Source organism: Limanda limanda, chromosome 8 (assembly GCF_963576545.1).
Source record: "Limanda limanda chromosome 8, fLimLim1.1, whole genome shotgun sequence".
Taxonomy (NCBI): Eukaryota; Metazoa; Chordata; class Actinopteri; order Pleuronectiformes; family Pleuronectidae; genus Limanda; species Limanda limanda.
In genome coordinates this window covers 20,572,535-20,594,494 of record NC_083643.1, presented here as the reverse complement: position 1 = coordinate 20,594,494, position 21,960 = coordinate 20,572,535, and the positions used below count along the sequence as shown (strand labels likewise).

General features: G+C 39.4%; 37 non-coding genes and 2 pseudogenes across 37 annotated transcripts; all 39 read right to left on the bottom strand.

Moving 5' to 3' along the window:
- Positions 1-245: 245 nt before the first annotated feature.
- On the bottom strand, positions 246-385 carry LOC133009953 (U4 spliceosomal RNA). The gene has a single exon (XR_009680649.1). It is a non-coding gene; the product is annotated as a U4 spliceosomal RNA (small nuclear RNA).
- Positions 386-791: 406 nt separating this feature from the next.
- On the bottom strand, positions 792-931 carry LOC133009970 (U4 spliceosomal RNA). Its single transcript, XR_009680665.1, has one exon. It is a non-coding gene; the product is annotated as a U4 spliceosomal RNA (small nuclear RNA).
- A 406-nt stretch (positions 932-1,337) lies between these two features.
- On the bottom strand, positions 1,338-1,477 carry LOC133009937 (U4 spliceosomal RNA). Its single transcript, XR_009680634.1, has one exon. It is a non-coding gene; the product is annotated as a U4 spliceosomal RNA (small nuclear RNA).
- Positions 1,478-1,883: 406 nt separating this feature from the next.
- Positions 1,884-2,023, bottom strand: LOC133009969 (U4 spliceosomal RNA). Its single transcript, XR_009680664.1, has one exon. It is a non-coding gene; the product is annotated as a U4 spliceosomal RNA (small nuclear RNA).
- Positions 2,024-2,429: 406 nt separating this feature from the next.
- Positions 2,430-2,569, bottom strand: LOC133009934 (U4 spliceosomal RNA). The gene has a single exon (XR_009680632.1). It is a non-coding gene; the product is annotated as a U4 spliceosomal RNA (small nuclear RNA).
- A 406-nt stretch (positions 2,570-2,975) lies between these two features.
- LOC133009944 (U4 spliceosomal RNA) lies at positions 2,976-3,115 on the bottom strand. The gene has a single exon (XR_009680641.1). It is a non-coding gene; the product is annotated as a U4 spliceosomal RNA (small nuclear RNA).
- A 406-nt stretch (positions 3,116-3,521) lies between these two features.
- On the bottom strand, positions 3,522-3,661 carry LOC133009892 (U4 spliceosomal RNA). The gene has a single exon (XR_009680594.1). It is a non-coding gene; the product is annotated as a U4 spliceosomal RNA (small nuclear RNA).
- A 406-nt stretch (positions 3,662-4,067) lies between these two features.
- On the bottom strand, positions 4,068-4,207 carry LOC133009914 (U4 spliceosomal RNA). The gene has a single exon (XR_009680614.1). It is a non-coding gene; the product is annotated as a U4 spliceosomal RNA (small nuclear RNA).
- A 406-nt stretch (positions 4,208-4,613) lies between these two features.
- On the bottom strand, positions 4,614-4,754 carry LOC133009869 (U4 spliceosomal RNA). Its single transcript, XR_009680573.1, has one exon. It is a non-coding gene; the product is annotated as a U4 spliceosomal RNA (small nuclear RNA).
- A 406-nt stretch (positions 4,755-5,160) lies between these two features.
- LOC133009901 (U4 spliceosomal RNA) lies at positions 5,161-5,300 on the bottom strand. The gene has a single exon (XR_009680602.1). It is a non-coding gene; the product is annotated as a U4 spliceosomal RNA (small nuclear RNA).
- Positions 5,301-5,706: 406 nt separating this feature from the next.
- Positions 5,707-5,847, bottom strand: LOC133009867 (U4 spliceosomal RNA). The gene has a single exon (XR_009680571.1). It is a non-coding gene; the product is annotated as a U4 spliceosomal RNA (small nuclear RNA).
- Positions 5,848-6,253: 406 nt separating this feature from the next.
- On the bottom strand, positions 6,254-6,393 carry LOC133009956 (U4 spliceosomal RNA). The gene has a single exon (XR_009680652.1). It is a non-coding gene; the product is annotated as a U4 spliceosomal RNA (small nuclear RNA).
- Positions 6,394-6,799: 406 nt separating this feature from the next.
- LOC133009887 (U4 spliceosomal RNA) lies at positions 6,800-6,939 on the bottom strand. Its single transcript, XR_009680589.1, has one exon. It is a non-coding gene; the product is annotated as a U4 spliceosomal RNA (small nuclear RNA).
- Positions 6,940-7,345: 406 nt separating this feature from the next.
- On the bottom strand, positions 7,346-7,485 carry LOC133009967 (U4 spliceosomal RNA). Its single transcript, XR_009680663.1, has one exon. It is a non-coding gene; the product is annotated as a U4 spliceosomal RNA (small nuclear RNA).
- A 406-nt stretch (positions 7,486-7,891) lies between these two features.
- Positions 7,892-8,031, bottom strand: LOC133009943 (U4 spliceosomal RNA). Its single transcript, XR_009680640.1, has one exon. It is a non-coding gene; the product is annotated as a U4 spliceosomal RNA (small nuclear RNA).
- A 406-nt stretch (positions 8,032-8,437) lies between these two features.
- LOC133009880 (U4 spliceosomal RNA) lies at positions 8,438-8,577 on the bottom strand. Its single transcript, XR_009680583.1, has one exon. It is a non-coding gene; the product is annotated as a U4 spliceosomal RNA (small nuclear RNA).
- A 406-nt stretch (positions 8,578-8,983) lies between these two features.
- Positions 8,984-9,123, bottom strand: LOC133009913 (U4 spliceosomal RNA). Its single transcript, XR_009680613.1, has one exon. It is a non-coding gene; the product is annotated as a U4 spliceosomal RNA (small nuclear RNA).
- A 406-nt stretch (positions 9,124-9,529) lies between these two features.
- On the bottom strand, positions 9,530-9,670 carry LOC133009866 (U4 spliceosomal RNA). Its single transcript, XR_009680570.1, has one exon. It is a non-coding gene; the product is annotated as a U4 spliceosomal RNA (small nuclear RNA).
- Positions 9,671-10,076: 406 nt separating this feature from the next.
- On the bottom strand, positions 10,077-10,216 carry LOC133009900 (U4 spliceosomal RNA). The gene has a single exon (XR_009680601.1). It is a non-coding gene; the product is annotated as a U4 spliceosomal RNA (small nuclear RNA).
- Positions 10,217-10,622: 406 nt separating this feature from the next.
- On the bottom strand, positions 10,623-10,763 carry LOC133009865 (U4 spliceosomal RNA). The gene has a single exon (XR_009680569.1). It is a non-coding gene; the product is annotated as a U4 spliceosomal RNA (small nuclear RNA).
- A 406-nt stretch (positions 10,764-11,169) lies between these two features.
- Positions 11,170-11,309, bottom strand: LOC133009955 (U4 spliceosomal RNA). The gene has a single exon (XR_009680651.1). It is a non-coding gene; the product is annotated as a U4 spliceosomal RNA (small nuclear RNA).
- A 406-nt stretch (positions 11,310-11,715) lies between these two features.
- LOC133009886 (U4 spliceosomal RNA) lies at positions 11,716-11,855 on the bottom strand. Its single transcript, XR_009680588.1, has one exon. It is a non-coding gene; the product is annotated as a U4 spliceosomal RNA (small nuclear RNA).
- Positions 11,856-12,261: 406 nt separating this feature from the next.
- Positions 12,262-12,401, bottom strand: LOC133009966 (U4 spliceosomal RNA). Its single transcript, XR_009680662.1, has one exon. It is a non-coding gene; the product is annotated as a U4 spliceosomal RNA (small nuclear RNA).
- A 406-nt stretch (positions 12,402-12,807) lies between these two features.
- LOC133009927 (U4 spliceosomal RNA) lies at positions 12,808-12,947 on the bottom strand. Its single transcript, XR_009680625.1, has one exon. It is a non-coding gene; the product is annotated as a U4 spliceosomal RNA (small nuclear RNA).
- A 406-nt stretch (positions 12,948-13,353) lies between these two features.
- On the bottom strand, positions 13,354-13,493 carry LOC133009965 (U4 spliceosomal RNA). The gene has a single exon (XR_009680661.1). It is a non-coding gene; the product is annotated as a U4 spliceosomal RNA (small nuclear RNA).
- Positions 13,494-13,899: 406 nt separating this feature from the next.
- LOC133009922 (U4 spliceosomal RNA) lies at positions 13,900-14,026 on the bottom strand (annotated as a pseudogene).
- Positions 14,027-14,441: 415 nt separating this feature from the next.
- LOC133009964 (U4 spliceosomal RNA) lies at positions 14,442-14,581 on the bottom strand. Its single transcript, XR_009680660.1, has one exon. It is a non-coding gene; the product is annotated as a U4 spliceosomal RNA (small nuclear RNA).
- A 406-nt stretch (positions 14,582-14,987) lies between these two features.
- LOC133009902 (U4 spliceosomal RNA) lies at positions 14,988-15,127 on the bottom strand. The gene has a single exon (XR_009680603.1). It is a non-coding gene; the product is annotated as a U4 spliceosomal RNA (small nuclear RNA).
- Positions 15,128-15,533: 406 nt separating this feature from the next.
- On the bottom strand, positions 15,534-15,674 carry LOC133009864 (U4 spliceosomal RNA). Its single transcript, XR_009680568.1, has one exon. It is a non-coding gene; the product is annotated as a U4 spliceosomal RNA (small nuclear RNA).
- A 406-nt stretch (positions 15,675-16,080) lies between these two features.
- Positions 16,081-16,220, bottom strand: LOC133009954 (U4 spliceosomal RNA). The gene has a single exon (XR_009680650.1). It is a non-coding gene; the product is annotated as a U4 spliceosomal RNA (small nuclear RNA).
- A 406-nt stretch (positions 16,221-16,626) lies between these two features.
- Positions 16,627-16,766, bottom strand: LOC133009885 (U4 spliceosomal RNA). The gene has a single exon (XR_009680587.1). It is a non-coding gene; the product is annotated as a U4 spliceosomal RNA (small nuclear RNA).
- A 406-nt stretch (positions 16,767-17,172) lies between these two features.
- Positions 17,173-17,312, bottom strand: LOC133009963 (U4 spliceosomal RNA). Its single transcript, XR_009680659.1, has one exon. It is a non-coding gene; the product is annotated as a U4 spliceosomal RNA (small nuclear RNA).
- A 406-nt stretch (positions 17,313-17,718) lies between these two features.
- Positions 17,719-17,858, bottom strand: LOC133009916 (U4 spliceosomal RNA). Its single transcript, XR_009680616.1, has one exon. It is a non-coding gene; the product is annotated as a U4 spliceosomal RNA (small nuclear RNA).
- Positions 17,859-18,264: 406 nt separating this feature from the next.
- LOC133009962 (U4 spliceosomal RNA) lies at positions 18,265-18,404 on the bottom strand. The gene has a single exon (XR_009680658.1). It is a non-coding gene; the product is annotated as a U4 spliceosomal RNA (small nuclear RNA).
- Positions 18,405-18,810: 406 nt separating this feature from the next.
- Positions 18,811-18,937, bottom strand: LOC133009921 (U4 spliceosomal RNA; annotated as a pseudogene).
- Positions 18,938-19,352: 415 nt separating this feature from the next.
- On the bottom strand, positions 19,353-19,492 carry LOC133009961 (U4 spliceosomal RNA). The gene has a single exon (XR_009680657.1). It is a non-coding gene; the product is annotated as a U4 spliceosomal RNA (small nuclear RNA).
- A 406-nt stretch (positions 19,493-19,898) lies between these two features.
- Positions 19,899-20,038, bottom strand: LOC133009960 (U4 spliceosomal RNA). Its single transcript, XR_009680656.1, has one exon. It is a non-coding gene; the product is annotated as a U4 spliceosomal RNA (small nuclear RNA).
- Positions 20,039-20,444: 406 nt separating this feature from the next.
- LOC133009958 (U4 spliceosomal RNA) lies at positions 20,445-20,584 on the bottom strand. The gene has a single exon (XR_009680654.1). It is a non-coding gene; the product is annotated as a U4 spliceosomal RNA (small nuclear RNA).
- A 406-nt stretch (positions 20,585-20,990) lies between these two features.
- On the bottom strand, positions 20,991-21,130 carry LOC133009899 (U4 spliceosomal RNA). The gene has a single exon (XR_009680600.1). It is a non-coding gene; the product is annotated as a U4 spliceosomal RNA (small nuclear RNA).
- Between the last annotated feature and the right edge of the window lie 830 nt (positions 21,131-21,960).

Genomic DNA, 21,960 nt, shown 5'->3' with positions numbered 1-21,960 from the left:
TAACTGAGATAGAGATAAATGGCTGTTTAAGTGGGATAAACTGATGTGGTTTATTATTTTAAGTGATTGTACTTAGTTTGGTAGGTGGGGCTAATTATTTCAATGTCGTCCCAGTGACCTTGGGCAACACTGGAAAGTAATTTAACTCATGTACTTTAGGATTGTATTGTAAAGAGATTCACGTGTCACATTCTGCACAACTCATCAAGTTGGTTAATCAATTGTATTTTTCACAATATTTTCAGCCTCTGTAGAGAGCATCAAAAATTGCCATTGCCGACTATATTACAGGTCGTCAAGGCGGGAATTGGTTAAAGTTTTCAACTAGCAATAATCACGCCTCGGTTTGACCTCACAGGCTACGATACTGCCACTGCGAAGGGATGAAGAGGATGATTTGCAGAGGGATTGTCTAAAACATCTGCACAACCCTGTGCTACGGTTTGTCAGTGCATATTGGGAACCCAAAGTAAGTGAAACCAGTTATGTTATGTTGGTTATACTGTTGTTCCTCGTCGTGTTTGCTCATTAATAGTCTGGTCAATTTAACTGAGATAGAGATAAATGGCTGTTTAAGTGGGATAAACTGATGTGGTTTATTATTTTAAGTGATTGTACTTAGTTTGGTAGGTGGGGCTAATTATTTCAATGTCGTCCCAGTGACCTTGGGCAACACTGGAAAGTAATTTAACTCATGTACTTTAGGATTGTATTGTAAAGAGATTCACGTGTCACATTCTGCACAACTCATCAAGTTGGTTAATCAATTGTATTTTTCACAATATTTTCAGCCTCTATAGAGACCATCAAAAATTGCCATTGCCGACTATATTTCAGGTCGTCAAGGCGGGAATTGGTTAAAGTTTTCAACTAGCAATAATCACGCCTCGGTTTGACCTCATAGGCTACGATACTGCCACTGCGAAGGGATGAAGAGGATGATTTGCAGAGGGGTGGTCTAAAACATCTGCACAACCCTGTGCTACGGTTTGTCAGTGCATATTGGGAACCCAAAGTAAGTGAAACCAGTTATGTTATGTTGGTTATACTGTTGCTCCTCGTCGTGTTTGCTCATTAATAGTCTGGTCAATTTAACTGAGATAGAGATAAATGGCTGTTTAAGTGGGATAAACTGATGTGGTTTATTATTTTAAGTGATTGTACTTAGTTTGGTAGGTGGGGCTAATTATTTCAATGTCGTCCCAGTGACCTTGGGCAACACTGGAAAGTAATTTAACTCATGTACTTCAGGATTGTATTGTACAGAGATTCACGTGTCACATTCTGCAAAACTCATCAAATTGGTAAATCAATTGTATTTCTCACAAAATTTTCAGCCTCTATAGAGAGCATCAAAAATTGCCATTGCCGACTATATTACAGGTCGTCAAGGCGGGAATTGGTTAAAGTTTTCAACTAGCAATAATCACGCCTCGGTTTGACCTCACAGGCTACGATACTGCCACTGCGAAGGGATGAAGAGGATGATTTGCAGAGGGATTGTCTAAAACATCTGCACAACCCTGTGCTACGGTTTGTCAGTGCATATTGGGAACCCAAAGTAAGTGAAACCAGTTATGTTATGTTGGTTATACTGTTGTTCCTCGTCGTGTTTGCTCATTAATAGTCTGGTCAATTTAACTGAGATAGAGATAAATGGCTGTTTAAGTGGGATAAACTGATGTGGTTTATTATTTTAAGTGATTGTACTTAGTTTGGTAGGTGGGGCTAATTATTTCAATGTCGTCCCAGTGACCTTGGGCAACACTGGAAAGTAATTTAACTCATGTACTTTAGGATTGTATTGTAAAGAGATTCACGTGTCACATTCTGCACAACTCATCAAGTTGGTTAATCAATTGTATTTTTCACAATATTTTCAGCCTCTATAGAGACCATCAAAAATTGCCATTGCCGACTATATTTCAGGTCGTCAAGGCGGGAATTGGTTAAAGTTTTCAACTAGCAATAATCACGCCTCGGTTTGACCTCATAGGCTACGATACTGCCACTGCGAAGGGATGAAGAGGATGATTTGCAGAGGGGTGGTCTAAAACATCTGCACAACCCTGTGCTACGGTTTGTCAGTGCATATTGGGAACCCAAAGTAAGTGAAACCAGTTATGTTATGTTGGTTATACTGTTGCTCCTCGTCGTGTTTGCTCATTAATAGTCTGGTCAATTTAACTGAGATAGAGATAAATGGCTGTTTAAGTGGGATAAACTGATGTGGTTTATTATTTTAAGTGATTGTACTTAGTTTGGTAGGTGGGGCTAATTATTTCAATGTCGTCCCAGTGACCTTGGGCAACACTGGAAAGTAATTTAACTCATGTACTTCAGGATTGTATTGTACAGAGATTCACGTGTCACATTCTGCAAAACTCATCAAATTGGTAAATCAATTGTATTTCTCACAAAATTTTCAGCCTCTATAGAGAGCATCAAAAATTGCCATTGCCGACTATATTACAGGTCGTCAAGGCGGGAATTGGTTAAAGTTTTCAACTAGCAATAATCACGCCTCGGTTTGACCTCACAGGCTACGATACTGCCACTGCGAAGGGATGAAGAGGATGATTTGCAGAGGGATTGTCTAAAACATCTGCACAACCCTGTGCTACGGTTTGTCAGTGCATATTGGGAACCCAAAGTAAGTGAAACCAGTTATGTTATGTTGGTTATACTGTTGTTCCTCGTCGTGTTTGCTCATTAATAGTCTGGTCAATTTAACTGAGATAGAGATAAATGGCTGTTTAAGTGGGATAAACTGATGTGGTTTATTATTTTAAGTGATTGTACTTAGTTTGGTAGGTGGGGCTAATTATTTCAATGTCGTCCCAGTGACCTTGGGCAACACTGGAAAGTAATTTAACTCATGTACTTTAGGATTGTATTGTAAAGAGATTCACGTGTCACATTCTGCACAACTCATCAAGTTGGTTAATCAATTGTATTTTTCACAATATTTTCAGCCTCTATAGAGACCATCAAAAATTGCCATTGCCGACTATATTTCAGGTCGTCAAGGCGGGAATTGGTTAAAGTTTTCAACTAGCAATAATCACGCCTCGGTTTGACCTCATAAGCTGCGATACTGCCACTGCGAAAGGATGAAGAGGATGATTTGCAGAGGGATTGTCTAAAACATCTGCACAACCCTGTGCTACGGTTTGTCAGTGCATATTGGGAACCCAAAGTAAGTGAAACCAGTTATGTTATGTTGGTTATACTGTTGTTCCTCGTCGTGTTTGCTCATTAATAGTCTGGTCAATTTAACTGAGATAGAGATAAATGGCTGTTTAAGTGGGATAAACTGATGTGGTTTATTATTTTAAGTGATTGTACTTAGTTTGGTAGGTGGGGCTAATTATTTCAATGTCGTCCCAGTGACCTTGGGCAACACTGGAAAGTAATTTAACTCATGTACTTTAGGATTGTATTGTAAAGAGATTCACGTGTCACATTCTGCACAACTCATCAAGTTGGTTAATCAATTGTATTTTTCACAATATTTTCAGCCTCTATAGAGACCATCAAAAATTGCCATTGCCGACTATATTACAGGTCGTCAAGGCGGGAATTGGTTAAAGTTTTCAACTAGCAATAATCACGCCTCGGTTTGACCTCATAAGCTGCGATACTGCCACTGCGAAAGGATGAAGAGGATGATTTGCAGAGGGGTGGTCTAAAACATCTGCACAACCCTGTGCTACGGTTTGTCAGTGCATATTGGGAACCCAAAGTAAGTGAAACCAGTTATGTTATGTTGGTTATACTGTTGTTCCTCGTCGTGTTTGCTCATTAATAGTCTGGTCAATTTAACTGAGATAGAGATAAATGGCTGTTTAAGTGGGATAAACTGATGTGGTTTATTATTTTAAGTGATTGTACTTAGTTTGGTAGGTGGGGCTAATTATTTCAATGTCGTCCCAGTGACCTTGGGCAACACTGGAAAGTAATTTAACTCATGTACTTTAGGATTGTATTGTAAAGAGATTCACGTGTCACATTCTGCAAAACTCATCAAGTTGGTTAATCAATTGTATTTTTCACAAAATTTTCAGCCTCTATAGAGACCATCAAAAATTGCCATTGCCGACTATATTTCAGGTCGTCAGGGCGGGAATTGGTTAAAGTTTTCAACTAGCAATAATTACGCCTCGGTTTGACCTCATTGGCTACGATACTGTCACTGCGAAGGGATGAAGAGGATGATTTGCAGAGGGGTGGTCTAAAACATCTGCACAACCCTGTGCTACGGTTTGTCAGTGCATATTGGGAACCCAAAGTAAGTGAAACCAGTTATGTTATGTTGGTTATACTGTTGCTCCTCGTCGTGTTTGCTCATTAATAGTCTGGTCAATTTAACTGAGATAGAGATAAATGGCTGTTTAAGTGGGATAAACTGATGTGGTTTATTATTTTAAGTGATTGTACTTAGTTTGGTAGGTGGGGCTAATTATTGCAATGTCGTCCCAGTGACCTTGGGCAACACTGGAAAGTAATTTAACTCATGTACTTTAGGATTGTATTGTAAAGAGATTCACGTGTCACATCCTGCACAACTCAACAAGTTGGTTAATCAATTGTATTTTTCACCATATTTTCAGCCTCTATAGAGACCATCAAAAATTGCCATTGCCGACTATATTTCAGGTCGTCAAGGCGGGAATTGGTTAAAGTTTTCAACTAGCAATAATCACGCCTCAGTTTTGACCTCATAGGCTACGATACTGCCACTGCGAAGGGATGAAGAGGATGATTGGCAGAGGGGTGGTCTAAAACATCTGCACAACCCTGTGCTACGGTTTGTCAGTGCATATTGGGAACCCAAAGTAAGTGAAACCAGTTATGTTATGTTGGTTATACTGTTGTTCCTCGTCGTGTTTGCTCATTAATAGTCTGGTCAATTTAACTGAGATAGAGATAAATGGCTGTTTAAGTGGGATAAACTGATGTGGTTTATTATTTTAAGTGATTGTACTTAGTTTGGTAGGTGGGGCTAATTATTTCAATGTCGTCCCAGTGACCTTGGGCAACACTGGAAAGTAATTTAACTCATGTACTTTAGGATTGTATTGTAAAGAGATTCACGTGTCACATTCTGCACAACTCATCAAGTTGGTTAATCAATTGTATTTTTCACAATATTTTCAGCCTCTGTAGAGAGCATCAAAAATTGTCATTGCCGACTATATTTCAGGTCGTCAAGGCGGGAATTGGTTAAAGTTTTCAACTAGCAATAATCATGCCTCGGTTTGACCTCATAGGCCACGATACTGCCACTGCGAAGGGATGAAGAGGATGATTTGCAGAGGGGTGGTCTAAAACATCTGCACAACCCTGTGCTACGGTTTGTCAGTGCATATTGGGAACCCAAAGTAAGTGAAACCAGTTATGTTATGTTGGTTATACTGTTGCTCCTCGTCGTGTTTGCTCATTAATAGTCTGGTCAATTTAACTGAGATAGAGATAAATGGCTGTTTAAGTGGGATAAACTGATGTGGTTTATTATTTTAAGTGATTGTACTTAGTTTGGTAGGTGGGGCTAATTATTTCAATGTCGTCCCAGTGACCTTGGGCAACACTGGAAAGTAATTTAACTCATGTACTTCAGGATTGTATTGTAAAGAGATTCACGTGTCACATCCTGCACAACTCAACAAGTTGGTTAATCAATTGTATTTTTCACCATATTTTCAGCCTCTATAGAGACCATCAAAAATTGCCATTGCCGACTATATTTCAGGTCGTCAAGGCGGGAATTGGTTAAAGTTTTCAACTAGCAATAATCACGCCTCAGTTTTGACCTCATAGGCTACGATACTGCCACTGCGAAGGGATGAAGAGGATGATTGGCAGAGGGGTGGTCTAAAACATCTGCACAACCCTGTGCTACGGTTTGTCAGTGCATATTGGGAACCCAAAGTAAGTGAAACCAGTTATGTTATGTTGGTTATACTGTTGTTCCTCGTCGTGTTTGCTCATTAATAGTCTGGTCAATTTAACTGAGATAGAGATAAATGGCTGTTTAAGTGGGATAAACTGATGTGGTTTATTATTTTAAGTGATTGTACTTAGTTTGGTAGGTGGGGCTAATTATTTCAATGTCGTCCCAGTGACCTTGGGCAACACTGGAAAGTAATTTAACTCATGTACTTTAGGATTGTATTGTAAAGAGATTCACGTGTCACATTCTGCACAACTCATCAAGTTGGTTAATCAATTGTATTTTTCACAATATTTTCAGCCTCTGTAGAGAGCATCAAAAATTGCCATTGCCGACTATATTTCAGGTCGTCAAGGCGGGAATTGGTTAAAGTTTTCAACTAGCAATAATCATGCCTCGGTTTGACCTCATAGGCTACGATACTGCCACTGCGAAGGGATGAAGAGGATGATTTGCAGAGGGGTGGTCTAAAACATCTGCACAACCCTGTGCTACGGTTTGTCAGTGCATATTGGGAACCCAAAGTAAGTGAAACCAGTTATGTTATGTTGGTTATACTGTTGTTCCTCGTCGTGTTTGCTCATTAATAGTCTGGTCAATTTAACTGAGATAGAGATAAATGGCTGTTTAAGTGGGATAAACTGATGTGGTTTATTATTTTAAGTGATTGTACTTAGTTTGGTAGGTGGGGCTAATTATTTCAATGTCGTCCCAGTGACCTTGGGCAACACTGGAAAGTAATTTAACTCATGTACTTTAGGATTGTATTGTAAAGAGATTCACGTGTCACATTCTGCACAACTCATCAAGTTGGTTAATCAATTGTATTTTTCACAAAATTTTCAGCCTCTATAGAGACCATCAAAAATTGCCATTGCCGACTATATTTCAGGTCGTCAAGGCGGGAATTGGTTAAAGTTTTCAACTAGCAATAATCACGCCTCGGTTTGACCTCACAGGCTACGATACTGTCACTGCGAAGGGATGAAGAGGATGATTTGCAGAGGGATTGTCTAAAACATCTGCACAACCCTGTGCTACGGTTTGTCAGTGCATATTGGGAACCCAAAGTAAGTGAAAACAGTTATGTTATGTTGGTTATACTGTTGCTCCTCGTCGTGTTTGCTCATTAATAGTCTGGTCAATTTAACTGAGATAGAGATAAATGGCTGTTTAAGTGGGATAAACTGATGTGGTTTATTATTTTAAGTGATTGTACTTAGTTTGGTAGGTGGGGCTAATTATTTCAATGTCGTCCCAGTGACCTTGGGCAACACTGGAAAGTAATTTAACTCATGTACTTTAGGATTGTATTGTAAAGAGATTCACGTGTCACATTCTGCACAACTCATCAAGTTGGTTAATCAATTGTATTTTTCACCATATTTTCAGCCTCTATAGAGACCATCAAAAATTGCCATTGCCGACTATATTTCAGGTCGTCAAGGCGGGAATTGGTTAAAGTTTTCAACTAGCAATAATCACGCCTCGGTTTGACCTCATAGGCTACGATACTGCCACTGCGAAGGGATGAAGAGGATGATTTGCAGAGGGGTGGTCTAAAACATCTGCACAACCCAGTGCTACGGTTTGTCAGTGCATATTGGGAACCCAAAGTAAGTGAAACCAGTTATGTTATGTTGGTTATACTGTTGTTCCTCGTCGTGTTTGCTCATTAATAGTCTGGTCAATTTAACTGAGATAGAGATAAATGGCTGTTTAAGTGGGATAAACTGATGTGGTTTATTATTTTAAGTGATTGTACTTAGTTTGGTAGGTGGGGCTAATTATTTCAATGTCGTCCCAGTGACCTTGGGCAACACTGGAAAGTAATTTAACTCATGTACTTTAGGATTGTATTGTAAAGAGATTCACGTGTCACATTCTGCACAACTCATCAAGTTGGTTAATCAATTGTATTTTTCACAATATTTTCAGCCTCTATAGAGACCATCAAAAATTGCCATTGCCGACTATATTTCAGGTCGTCAAGGCGGGAATTGGTTAAAGTTTTCAACTAGCAATAATCACGCCTCGGTTTGACCTCATAAGCTGCGATACTGCCACTGCGAAAGGATGAAGAGGATGATTTGCAGAGGGATTGTCTAAAACATCTGCACAACCCTGTGCTACGGTTTGTCAGTGCATATTGGGAACCCAAAGTAAGTGAAACCAGTTATGTTATGTTGGTTATACTGTTGTTCCTCGTCGTGTTTGCTCATTAATAGTCTGGTCAATTTAACTGAGATAGAGATAAATGGCTGTTTAAGTGGGATAAACTGATGTGGTTTATTATTTTAAGTGATTGTACTTAGTTTGGTAGGTGGGGCTAATTATTTCAATGTCGTCCCAGTGACCTTGGGCAACACTGGAAAGTAATTTAACTCATGTACTTTAGGATTGTATTGTAAAGAGATTCACGTGTCACATTCTGCAAAACTCATCAAGTTGGTTAATCAATTGTATTTTTCACAATATTTTCAGCCTCTATAGAGACCATCAAAAATTGCCATTGCCGACTATATTACAGGTCGTCAAGGCGGGAATTGGTTAAAGTTTTCAACTAGCAATAATCACGCCTCGGTTTGACCTCATAAGCTGCGATACTGCCACTGCGAAAGGATGAAGAGGATGATTTGCAGAGGGGTGGTCTAAAACATCTGCACAACCCTGTGCTACGGTTTGTCAGTGCATATTGGGAACCCAAAGTAAGTGAAACCAGTTATGTTATGTTGGTTATACTGTTGTTCCTCGTCGTGTTTGCTCATTAATAGTCTGGTCAATTTAACTGAGATAGAGATAAATGGCTGTTTAAGTGGGATAAACTGATGTGGTTTATTATTTTAAGTGATTGTACTTAGTTTGGTAGGTGGGGCTAATTATTTCAATGTCGTCCCAGTGACCTTGGGCAACACTGGAAAGTAATTTAACTCATGTACTTTAGGATTGTATTGTAAAGAGATTCACGTGTCACATTCTGCAAAACTCATCAAGTTGGTTAATCAATTGTATTTTTCACAAAATTTTCAGCCTCTATAGAGACCATCAAAAATTGCCATTGCCGACTATATTTCAGGTCGTCAGGGCGGGAATTGGTTAAAGTTTTCAACTAGCAATAATTACGCCTCGGTTTGACCTCATTGGCTACGATACTGTCACTGCGAAGGGATGAAGAGGATGATTTGCAGAGGGGTGGTCTAAAACATCTGCACAACCCTGTGCTACGGTTTGTCAGTGCATATTGGGAACCCAAAGTAAGTGAAACCAGTTATGTTATGTTGGTTATACTGTTGCTCCTCGTCGTGTTTGCTCATTAATAGTCTGGTCAATTTAACTGAGATAGAGATAAATGGCTGTTTAAGTGGGATAAACTGATGTGGTTTATTATTTTAAGTGATTGTACTTAGTTTGGTAGGTGGGGCTAATTATTGCAATGTCGTCCCAGTGACCTTGGGCAACACTGGAAAGTAATTTAACTCATGTACTTTAGGATTGTATTGTAAAGAGATTCACGTGTCACATCCTGCACAACTCAACAAGTTGGTTAATCAATTGTATTTTTCACCATATTTTCAGCCTCTATAGAGACCATCAAAAATTGCCATTGCCGACTATATTTCAGGTCGTCAAGGCGGGAATTGGTTAAAGTTTTCAACTAGCAATAATCACGCCTCAGTTTTGACCTCATAGGCTACGATACTGCCACTGCGAAGGGATGAAGAGGATGATTGGCAGAGGGGTGGTCTAAAACATCTGCACAACCCTGTGCTACGGTTTGTCAGTGCATATTGGGAACCCAAAGTAAGTGAAACCAGTTATGTTATGTTGGTTATACTGTTGTTCCTCGTCGTGTTTGCTCATTAATAGTCTGGTCAATTTAACTGAGATAGAGATAAATGGCTGTTTAAGTGGGATAAACTGATGTGGTTTATTATTTTAAGTGATTGTACTTAGTTTGGTAGGTGGGGCTAATTATTTCAATGTCGTCCCAGTGACCTTGGGCAACACTGGAAAGTAATTTAACTCATGTACTTTAGGATTGTATTGTAAAGAGATTCACGTGTCACATTCTGCACAACTCATCAAGTTGGTTAATCAATTGTATTTTTCACAATATTTTCAGCCTCTGTAGAGAGCATCAAAAATTGTCATTGCCGACTATATTTCAGGTCGTCAAGGCGGGAATTGGTTAAAGTTTTCAACTAGCAATAATCATGCCTCGGTTTGACCTCATAGGCCACGATACTGCCACTGCGAAGGGATGAAGAGGATGATTTGCAGAGGGGTGGTCTAAAACATCTGCACAACCCTGTGCTACGGTTTGTCAGTGCATATTGGGAACCCAAAGTAAGTGAAACCAGTTATGTTATGTTGGTTATACTGTTGCTCCTCGTCGTGTTTGCTCATTAATAGTCTGGTCAATTTAACTGAGATAGAGATAAATGGCTGTTTAAGTGGGATAAACTGATGTGGTTTATTATTTTAAGTGATTGTACTTAGTTTGGTAGGTGGGGCTAATTATTTCAATGTCGTCCCAGTGACCTTGGGCAACACTGGAAAGTAATTTAACTCATGTACTTCAGGATTGTATTGTAAAGAGATTCACGTGTCACATCCTGCACAACTCAACAAGTTGGTTAATCAATTGTATTTTTCACCATATTTTCAGCCTCTATAGAGACCATCAAAAATTGCCATTGCCGACTATATTTCAGGTCGTCAAGGCGGGAATTGGTTAAAGTTTTCAACTAGCAATAATCACGCCTCAGTTTTGACCTCATAGGCTACGATACTGCCACTGCGAAGGGATGAAGAGGATGATTGGCAGAGGGGTGGTCTAAAACATCTGCACAACCCTGTGCTACGGTTTGTCAGTGCATATTGGGAACCCAAAGTAAGTGAAACCAGTTATGTTATGTTGGTTATACTGTTGTTCCTCGTCGTGTTTGCTCATTAATAGTCTGGTCAATTTAACTGAGATAGAGATAAATGGCTGTTTAAGTGGGATAAACTGATGTGGTTTATTATTTTAAGTGATTGTACTTAGTTTGGTAGGTGGGGCTAATTATTTCAATGTCGTCCCAGTGACCTTGGGCAACACTGGAAAGTAATTTAACTCATGTACTTTAGGATTGTATTGTAAAGAGATTCACGTGTCACATTCTGCACAACTCATCAAGTTGGTTAATCAATTGTATTTTTCACAATATTTTCAGCCTCTGTAGAGAGCATCAAAAATTGCCATTGCCGACTATATTTCAGGTCGTCAAGGCGGGAATTGGTTAAAGTTTTCAACTAGCAATAATCATGCCTCGGTTTGACCTCATAGGCTACGATACTGCCACTGCGAAGGGATGAAGAGGATGATTTGCAGAGGGGTGGTCTAAAACATCTGCACAACCCTGTGCTACGGTTTGTCAGTGCATATTGGGAACCCAAAGTAAGTGAAACCAGTTATGTTATGTTGGTTATACTGTTGTTCCTCGTCGTGTTTGCTCATTAATAGTCTGGTCAATTTAACTGAGATAGAGATAAATGGCTGTTTAAGTGGGATAAACTGATGTGGTTTATTATTTTAAGTGATTGTACTTAGTTTGGTAGGTGGGGCTAATTATTTCAATGTCGTCCCAGTGACCTTGGGCAACACTGGAAAGTAATTTAACTCATGTACTTTAGGATTGTATTGTAAAGAGATTCACGTGTCACATTCTGCACAACTCATCAAGTTGGTTAATCAATTGTATTTTTCACAAAATTTTCAGCCTCTATAGAGACCATCAAAAATTGCCATTGCCGACTATATTTCAGGTCGTCAAGGCGGGAATTGGTTAAAGTTTTCAACTAGCAATAATCACGCCTCGGTTTGACCTCACAGGCTACGATACTGTCACTGCGAAGGGATGAAGAGGATGATTTGCAGAGGGATTGTCTAAAACATCTGCACAACCCTGTGCTACGGTTTGTCAGTGCATATTGGGAACCCAAAGTAAGTGAAAACAGTTATGTTATGTTGGTTATACTGTTGCTCCTCGTCGTGTTTGCTCATTAATAGTCTGGTCAATTTAACTGAGATAGAGATAAATGGCTGTTTAAGTGGGATAAACTGATGTGGTTTATTATTTTAAGTGATTGTACTTAGTTTGGTAGGTGGGGCTAATTATTTCAATGTCGTCCCAGTGACCTTGGGCAACACTGGAAAGTAATTTAACTCATGTACTTTAGGATTGTATTGTAAAGAGATTCACGTGTCACATTCTGCACAACTCATCAAGTTGGTTAATCAATTGTATTTTTCACCATATTTTCAGCCTCTATAGAGACCATCAAAAATTGCCATTGCCGACTATATTTCAGGTCGTCAAGGCGGGAATTGGTTAAAGTTTTCAACTAGCAATAATCACGCCTCGGTTTGACCTCATAGGCTACGATACTGCCACTGCGAAGGGATGAAGAGGATGATTTGCAGAGGGGTGGTCTAAAACATCTGCACAACCCAGTGCTACGGTTTGTCAGTGCATATTGGGAACCCAAAGTAAGTGAAACCAGTTATGTTATGTTGGTTATACTGTTGCTCCTCGTCGTGTTTGCTCATTAATAGTCTGGTCAATTTAACTGAGATAGAGATAAATGGCTGTTTAAGTGGGATAAACTGATGTGGTTTATTATTTTAAGTGATTGTACTTAGTTTGGTAGGTGGGGCTAATTATTTCAATGTCGTCCCAGTGACCTTGGGCAACACTGGAAAGTAATTTAACTCATGTACTTCAGGATTGTATTGTACAGAGATTCACGTGTCACATTCTGCAAAACTCATCAAGTTGGTAAATCAATTGTATTTTTCACAAAATTTTCAGCCTCTATAGAGACCATCAAAAATTGCCATTGCCGACTATATTACAGGTCGTCAAGGCGGGAATTGGTTAAAGTTTTCAACTAGCAATAATCACGCCTCGGTTTGACCTCACAGGCTACGATACTGCCACTGCGAAGGGATGAAGAGGATGATTTGCAGAGGGATTGTCTAAAACATCTGCACAACCCTGTGCTACGGTTTGTCAGTGCATATTGGGAACCCAAAGTAAGTGAAACCAGTTATGTTATGTTGGTTATACTGTTGTTCCTCGTCGTGTTTGCTCATTAATAGTCTGGTCAATTTAACTGAGATAGAGATAAATGGCTGTTTAAGTGGGATAAACTGATGTGGTTTATTATTTTAAGTGATTGTACTTAGTTTGGTAGGTGGGGCTAATTATTTCAATGTCGTCCCAGTGACCTTGGGCAACACTGGAAAGTAATTTAACTCATGTACTTTAGGATTGTATTGTAAAGAGATTCACGTGTCACATTCTGCACAACTCATCAAGTTGGTTAATCAATTGTATTTTTCACAATATTTTCAGCCTCTATAGAGACCATCAAAAATTGCCATTGCCGACTATATTTCAGGTCGTCAAGGCGGGAATTGGTTAAAGTTTTCAACTAGCAATAATCACGCCTCGGTTTGACCTCATAGGCTACGATACTGCCACTGCGAAGGGATGAAGAGGATGATTTGCAGAGGGGTGGTCTAAAACATCTGCACAACCCTGTGCTACGGTTTGTCAGTGCATATTGGGAACCCAAAGTAAGTGAAACCAGTTATGTTATGTTGGTTATACTGTTGTTCCTCGTCGTGTTTGCTCATTAATAGTCTGGTCAATTTAACTGAGATAGAGATAAATGGCTGTTTAAGTGGTATAAACTGATGTGGTTTATTATTTTAAGTGATTGTACTTAGTTTGGTAGGTGGGGCTAATTATTTCAATGTCGTCCCAGTGACCTTGGGCAACACTGGAAAGTAATTTAACTCATGTACTTTAGGATTGTGTTGTAAAGAGATTCACGTGTCACATTCTGCACAACTCATCAAGTTGGTTAATCAATTGTATTTTTCACAATATTTTCAGACTCTATAGAGACCATCAAAAATTGCATTTGCCGACTATATTTCAGGTCGTCAAGGCGGGAATAGGTCAAAATTTTCAACTAGCAATAATCACCTCATAGGCTACGATACTGCCATTGCGAAGGGATGAAGAGGATGAAGAGGATGATTTGCAGAGGGGTGGTCTAAAACATCTGCACAACCCTGTGCTACGGTTTGTCAGTGCATATTGGGAACCCAAAGTAAGTGAAACCAGTTATGTTATGTTGGTTATACTGTTGTTCCTCGTCGTGTTTGCTCATTAATAGTCTGGTCAATTTAACTGAGATAGAGATAAATGGCTGTTTAAGTGGGATAAACTGATGTGGTTTATTATTTTAAGTGATTGTACTTAGTTTGGTAGGTGGGGCTAATTATTTCAATGTCGTCCCAGTGACCTTGGGCAACACTGGAAAGTAATTTAACTCATGTACTTTAGGATTGTATTGTAAAGAGATTCACGTGTCACATTCTGCACAACTCATCAAGTTGGTTAATCAATTGTATTTTTCACAATATTTTCAGCCTCTATAGAGACCATCAAAAATTGCCATTGCCGACTATATTTCAGGTCGTCAAGGCGGGAATTGGTTAAAGTTTTCAACTAGCAATAATCACGCCTCGGTTTGACCTCATAGGCTACGATACTGCCACTGCGAAGGGATGAAGAGGATGATTTGCAGAGGGGTGGTCTAAAACATCTGCACAACCCTGTGCTACGGTTTGTCAGTGCATATTGGGAACCCAAAGTAAGTGAAACCAGTTATGTTATGTTGGTTATACTGTTGCTCCTCGTCGTGTTTGCTCATTAATAGTCTGGTCAATTTAACTGAGATAGAGATAAATGGCTGTTTAAGTGGGATAAACTGATGTGGTTTATTATTTTAAGTGATTGTACTTAGTTTGGTAGGTGGGGCTAATTATTTCAATGTCGTCCCAGTGACCTTGGGCAACACTGGAAAGTAATTTAACTCATGTACTTTAGGATTGTATTGTAAAGAGATTCACGTGTCACATTCTGCACAACTCATCAAGTTGGTTAATCAATTGTATTTTTCACAATATTTTCAGCCTCTGTAGAGAGCATCAAAAATTGTCATTGCCGACTATATTTCAGGTCGTCAAGGCGGGAATTGGTTAAAGTTTTCAACTAGCAAAAATCATGCCTCGGTTTGACCTCATAGGCCACGATACTGCCACTGCGAAGGGATGAAGAGGATGATTTGCAGAGGGGTGGTCTAAAACATCTGCACAACCCTGTGCTACGGTTTGTCAGTGCATATTGGGAACCCAAAGTAAGTGAAACCAGTTATGTTATGTTGGTTATACTGTTGCTCCTCGTCGTGTTTGCTCATTAATAGTCTGGTCAATTTAACTGAGATAGAGATAAATGGCTGTTTAAGTGGGATAAACTGATGTGGTTTATTATTTTAAGTGATTGTACTTAGTTTGGTAGGTGGGGCTAATTATTTCAATGTCGTCCCAGTGACCTTGGGCAACACTGGAAAGTAATTTAACTCATGTACTTCAGGATTGTATTGTAAAGAGATTCACGTGTCACATCCTGCACAACTCAACAAGTTGGTTAATCAATTGTATTTTTCACCATATTTTCAGCCTCTATAGAGACCATCAAAAATTGCCATTGCCGACTATATTTCAGGTCGTCAAGGCGGGAATTGGTTAAAGTTTTCAACTAGCAATAATCACGCCTCAGTTTTGACCTCATAGGCTACGATACTGCCACTGCGAAGGGATGAAGAGGATGATTGGCAGAGGGGTGGTCTAAAACATCTGCACAACCCTGTGCTACGGTTTGTCAGTGCATATTGGGAACCCAAAGTAAGTGAAACCAGTTATGTTATGTTGGTTATACTGTTGTTCCTCGTCGTGTTTGCTCATTAATAGTCTGGTCAATTTAACTGAGATAGAGATAAATGGCTGTTTAAGTGGGATAAACTGATGTGGTTTATTATTTTAAGTGATTGTACTTAGTTTGGTAGGTGGGGCTAATTATTTCAATGTCGTCCCAGTGACCTTGGGCAACACTGGAAAGTAATTTAACTCATGTACTTTAGGATTGTATTGTAAAGAGATTCACGTGTCACATTCTGCACAACTCATCAAGTTGGTTAATCAATTGTATTTTTCACAATATTTTCAGCCTCTGTAGAGAGCATCAAAAATTGCCATTGCCGACTATATTTCAGGTCGTCAAGGCGGGAATTGGTTAAAGTTTTCAACTAGCAATAATCATGCCTCGGTTTGACCTCATAGGCTACGATACTGCCACTGCGAAGGGATGAAGAGGATGATTTGCAGAGGGGTGGTCTAAAACATCTGCACAACCCTGTGCTACGGTTTGTCAGTGCATATTGGGAACCCAAAGTAAGTGAAACCAGTTATGTTATGTTGGTTATACTGTTGTTCCTCGTCGTGTTTGCTCATTAATAGTCTGGTCAATTTAACTGAGATAGAGATAAATGGCTGTTTAAGTGGGATAAACTGATGTGGTTTATTATTTTAAGTGATTGTACTTAGTTTGGTAGGTGGGGCTAATTATTTCAATGTCGTCCCAGTGACCTTGGGCAACACTGGAAAGTAATTTAACTCATGTACTTTAGGATTGTATTGTAAAGAGATTCACGTGTCACATTCTGCACAACTCATCAAGTTGGTTAATCAATTGTATTTTTCACAAAATTTTCAGCCTCTATAGAGACCATCAAAAATTGCCATTGCCGACTATATTTCAGGTCGTCAAGGCGGGAATTGGTTAAAGTTTTCAACTAGCAATAATCACGCCTCGGTTTGACCTCACAGGCTACGATACTGTCACTGCGAAGGGATGAAGAGGATGATTTGCAGAGGGATTGTCTAAAACATCTGCACAACCCTGTGCTACGGTTTGTCAGTGCATATTGGGAACCCAAAGTAAGTGAAAACAGTTATGTTATGTTGGTTATACTGTTGCTCCTCGTCGTGTTTGCTCATTAATAGTCTGGTCAATTTAACTGAGATAGAGATAAATGGCTGTTTAAGTGGGATAAACTGATGTGGTTTATTATTTTAAGTGATTGTACTTAGTTTGGTCGGTGGGGCTAATTATTTCAATGTCGTCCCAGTGACCTTGGGCAACACTGGAAAGTAATTTAACTCATGTACTTTAGGATTGTATTGTAAAGAGATTCACGTGTCACATTCTGCACAACTCATCAAGTTGGTTAATCAATTGTATTTTTCACCATATTTTCAGCCTCTATAGAGACCATCAAAAATTGCCATTGCCGACTATATTTCAGGTCGTCAAGGCGGGAATTGGTTAAAGTTTTCAACTAGCAATAATCACGCCTCGGTTTGACCTCATAGGCTACGATACTGCCACTGCGAAGGGATGAAGAGGATGATTTGCAGAGGGGTGGTCTAAAACATCTGCACAACCCAGTGCTACGGTTTGTCAGTGCATATTGGGAACCCAAAGTAAGTGAAACCAGTTATGTTATGTTGGTTATACTGTTGCTCCTCGTCGTGTTTGCTCATTAATAGTCTGGTCAATTTAACTGAGATAGAGATAAATGGCTGTTTAAGTGGGATAAACTGATGTGGTTTATTATTTTAAGTGATTGTACTTAGTTTGGTAGGTGGGGCTAATTATTTCAATGTCGTCCCAGTGACCTTGGGCAACACTGGAAAGTAATTTAACTCATGTACTTCAGGATTGTATTGTACAGAGATTCACGTGTCACATTCTGCAAAACTCATCAAGTTGGTAAATCAATTGTATTTTTCACAAAATTTTCAGCCTCTATAGAGACCATCAAAAATTGCCATTGCCGACTATATTACAGGTCGTCAAGGCGGGAATTGGTTAAAGTTTTCAACTAGCAATAATCACGCCTCGGTTTGACCTCACAGGCTACGATACTGCCACTGCGAAGGGATGAAGAGGATGATTTGCAGAGGGATTGTCTAAAACATCTGCACAACCCTGTGCTACGGTTTGTCAGTGCATATTGGGAACCCAAAGTAAGTGAAACCAGTTATGTTATGTTGGTTATACTGTTGTTCCTCGTCGTGTTTGCTCATTAATAGTCTGGTCAATTTAACTGAGATAGAGATAAATGGCTGTTTAAGTGGGATAAACTGATGTGGTTTATTATTTTAAGTGATTGTACTTAGTTTGGTAGGTGGGGCTAATTATTTCAATGTCGTCCCAGTGACCTTGGGCAACACTGGAAAGTAATTTAACTCATGTACTTTAGGATTGTATTGTAAAGAGATTCACGTGTCACATTCTGCACAACTCATCAAGTTGGTTAATCAATTGTATTTTTCACAATATTTTCAGCCTCTATAGAGACCATCAAAAATTGCCATTGCCGACTATATTTCAGGTCGTCAAGGCGGGAATTGGTTAAAGTTTTCAACTAGCAATAATCACGCCTCGGTTTGACCTCATAGGCTACGATACTGCCACTGCGAAGGGATGAAGAGGATGATTTGCAGAGGGGTGGTCTAAAACATCTGCACAACCCTGTGCTACGGTTTGTCAGTGCATATTGGGAACCCAAAGTAAGTGAAACCAGTTATGTTATGTTGGTTATACTGTTGTTCCTCGTCGTGTTTGCTCATTAATAGTCTGGTCAATTTAACTGAGATAGAGATAAATGGCTGTTTAAGTGGTATAAACTGATGTGGTTTATTATTTTAAGTGATTGTACTTAGTTTGGTAGGTGGGGCTAATTATTTCAATGTCGTCCCAGTGACCTTGGGCAACACTGGAAAGTAATTTAACTCATGTACTTTAGGATTGTGTTGTAAAGAGATTCACGTGTCACATTCTGCACAACTCATCAAGTTGGTTAATCAATTGTATTTTTCACAATATTTTCAGACTCTATAGAGACCATCAAAAATTGCATTTGCCGACTATATTTCAGGTCGTCAAGGCGGGAATAGGTCAAAATTTTCAACTAGCAATAATCACCTCATAGGCTACGATACTGCCATTGCGAAGGGATGAAGAGGATGAAGAGGATGATTTGCAGAGGGGTGGTCTAAAACATCTGCACAACCCTGTGCTACGGTTTGTCAGTGCATATTGGGAACCCAAAGTAAGTGAAACCAGTTATGTTATGTTGGTTATACTGTTGTTCCTCGTCGTGTTTGCTCATTAATAGTCTGGTCAATTTAACTGAGATAGAGATAAATGGCTGTTTAAGTGGGATAAACTGATGTGGTTTATTATTTTAAGTGATTGTACTTAGTTTGGTAGGTGGGGCTAATTATTTCAATGTCGTCCCAGTGACCTTGGGCAACACTGGAAAGTAATTTAACTCATGTACTTTAGGATTGTATTGTAAAGAGATTCACGTGTCACATTCTGCACAACTCATCAAGTTGGTTAATCAATTGTATTTTTCACAATATTTTCAGCCTCTATAGAGACCATCAAAAATTGCCATTGCCGACTATATTTCAGGTCGTCAAGGCGGGAATTGGTTAAAGTTTTCAACTAGCAATAATCACGCCTCGGTTTGACCTCATAGGCTACGATACTGCCACTGCGAAGGGATGAAGAGGATGATTTGCAGAGGGGTGGTCTAAAACATCTGCACAACCCTGTGCTACGGTTTGTCAGTGCATATTGGGAACCCAAAGTAAGTGAAACCAGTTATGTTATGTTGGTTATACTGTTGCTCCTCGTCGTGTTTGCTCATTAATAGTCTGGTCAATTTAACTGAGATAGAGATAAATGGCTGTTTAAGTGGGATAAACTGATGTGGTTTATTATTTTAAGTGATTGTACTTAGTTTGGTAGGTGGGGCTAATTATTTCAATGTCGTCCCAGTGACCTTGGGCAACACTGGAAAGTAATTTAACTCATGTACTTTAGGATTGTATTGTAAAGAGATTCACGTGTCACATTTTGCACAACTCATCAAGTTGGTTAATCAATTGTATTTTTCACAATATTTTCAGCCTCTATAGAGACCATCAAAAATTGCCATTGCCGACTATATTTCAGGTCGTCAAGGCGGGAATTGGTTAAAGTTTTCAACTAGCAATAATCACGCCTCGGTTTGACCTCATAGGCTACGATACTGCCACTGCGAAGGGATGAAGAGGATGATTTGCAGAGGGGTGGTCTAAAACATCTGCACAACCCTGTGCTACGGTTTGTCAGTGCATATTGGGAACCCAAAGTAAGTGAAACCAGTTATGTTATGTTGGTTATACTGTTGCTCCTCGTCGTGTTTGCTCATTAATAGTCTGGTCAATTTAACTGAGATAGAGATAAATGGCTGTTTAAGTGGGATAAACTGATGTGGTTTATTATTTTAAGTGATTGTACTTAGTTTGGTAGGTGGGGCTAATTATTTCAATGTCGTCCCAGTGACCTTGGGCAACACTGGAAAGTAATTTAACTCATGTACTTTAGGATTGTATTGTAAAGAGATTCACGTGTCACATTCTGCACAACTCATCAAGTTGGTTAATCAATTGTATTTTTCACCATATTTTCAGCCTCTATAGAGACCATCAAAAATTGCCATTGCCGACTATATTTCAGGTCGTCAAGGCGGGAATTGGTTAAAGTTTTCAACTAGCAATAATCACGCCTCGGTTTGACCTCATAGGCTACGATACTGCCACTGCGAAGGGATGAAGAGGATGATTTGCAGAGGGGTGGTCTAAAACATCTGCACAACCCAGTGCTACGGTTTGTCAGTGCATATTGGGAACCCAAAGTAAGTGAAACCAGTTATGTTATGTTGGTTATACTGTTGCTCCTCGTCGTGTTTGCTCATTAATAGTCTGGTCAATTTAACTGAGATAGAGATAAATGGCTGTTTAAGTGGGATAAACTGATGTGGTTTATTATTTTAAGTGATTGTACTTAGTTTGGTAGGTGGGGCTAATTATTTCAATGTCGTCCCAGTGACCTTGGGCAACACTGGAAAGTAATTTAACTCATGTACTTTAGGATTGTATTGTAAAGAGATTCACGTGTCACATCCTGCACAACTCAACAAGTTGGTTAATCAATTGTATTTTTCACAATATTTTCAGCCTCTATAGAGACCATCAAAAATTGCCATTGCCGACTATATTTCAGATCGTCAAGGCGGGAATTGGTAAAAGTTTTCAACTAGCAATAATCGCGCCTCGGTTTGACCTCATAGGCTACGATACTGCCACTGCTGTTGAATACCTAACTATTCACCATCTGATTCGGACAAAGGTCATCTCAGATATCTGCTTTATTCTCCACTTCAGTGTCTGGTATCTTGATTGGATTAATCTGTGTAACCACTGACTACTGATAATATATTTAAACCTGCAATCCTCCACTTTTGAGCAGTTGAAACGAGCTGTTAACACAACTTTGACATATCACCTTTTAGGTTGAAATGGCAAACATGTCAGCAAACAGTTGTGCATTTCCACATACAGTGGATACATATCAACATAATCATTCATCTGGAGTCATGTTTCTGGCCACTTGTTGCATCACAATCAAAACTTCCCTTTGTTTTAGCTCTGTTTTTCGTCTCCACAGACTCTTCAGTCAAATATATGTATCTTTTCCTACTAAATGCTCCACTATGTTCACTAGTTAGTCAAAACTGTTGGAGAAATAATGGCTGCCAGCTTGGCCCAAGGAGGACCAGCTCCGCATTTCATGATGTTTTGGTGCTACAAGTTCCTTGCACTGGGTCGATGGACATTGAAAACTTAGATGAAAAGCATCTGGGAGATGATCAATATACTGATTTCTTATCAAGAGTAAGAACAAAGGACACGCCTCAAAAGTCCTGCCACATTCGTTTTATGGTTGTGGGCAAGGAGGAGGGAGTTGTTTGGTAATGAAAGCTGCCTCCATATACGTCACCTGCTCCAGATCAGCCAATAGCAGTCGCTATGCATGTCGCTAAAATGTCAAGATTTGGACCTGAATCTGTCAACAACACTACTAAATACCTATATACATGGTTTTAAGCTGAAAAAGTGGTTTGGCGGTTTAATTAGATCTGACAAA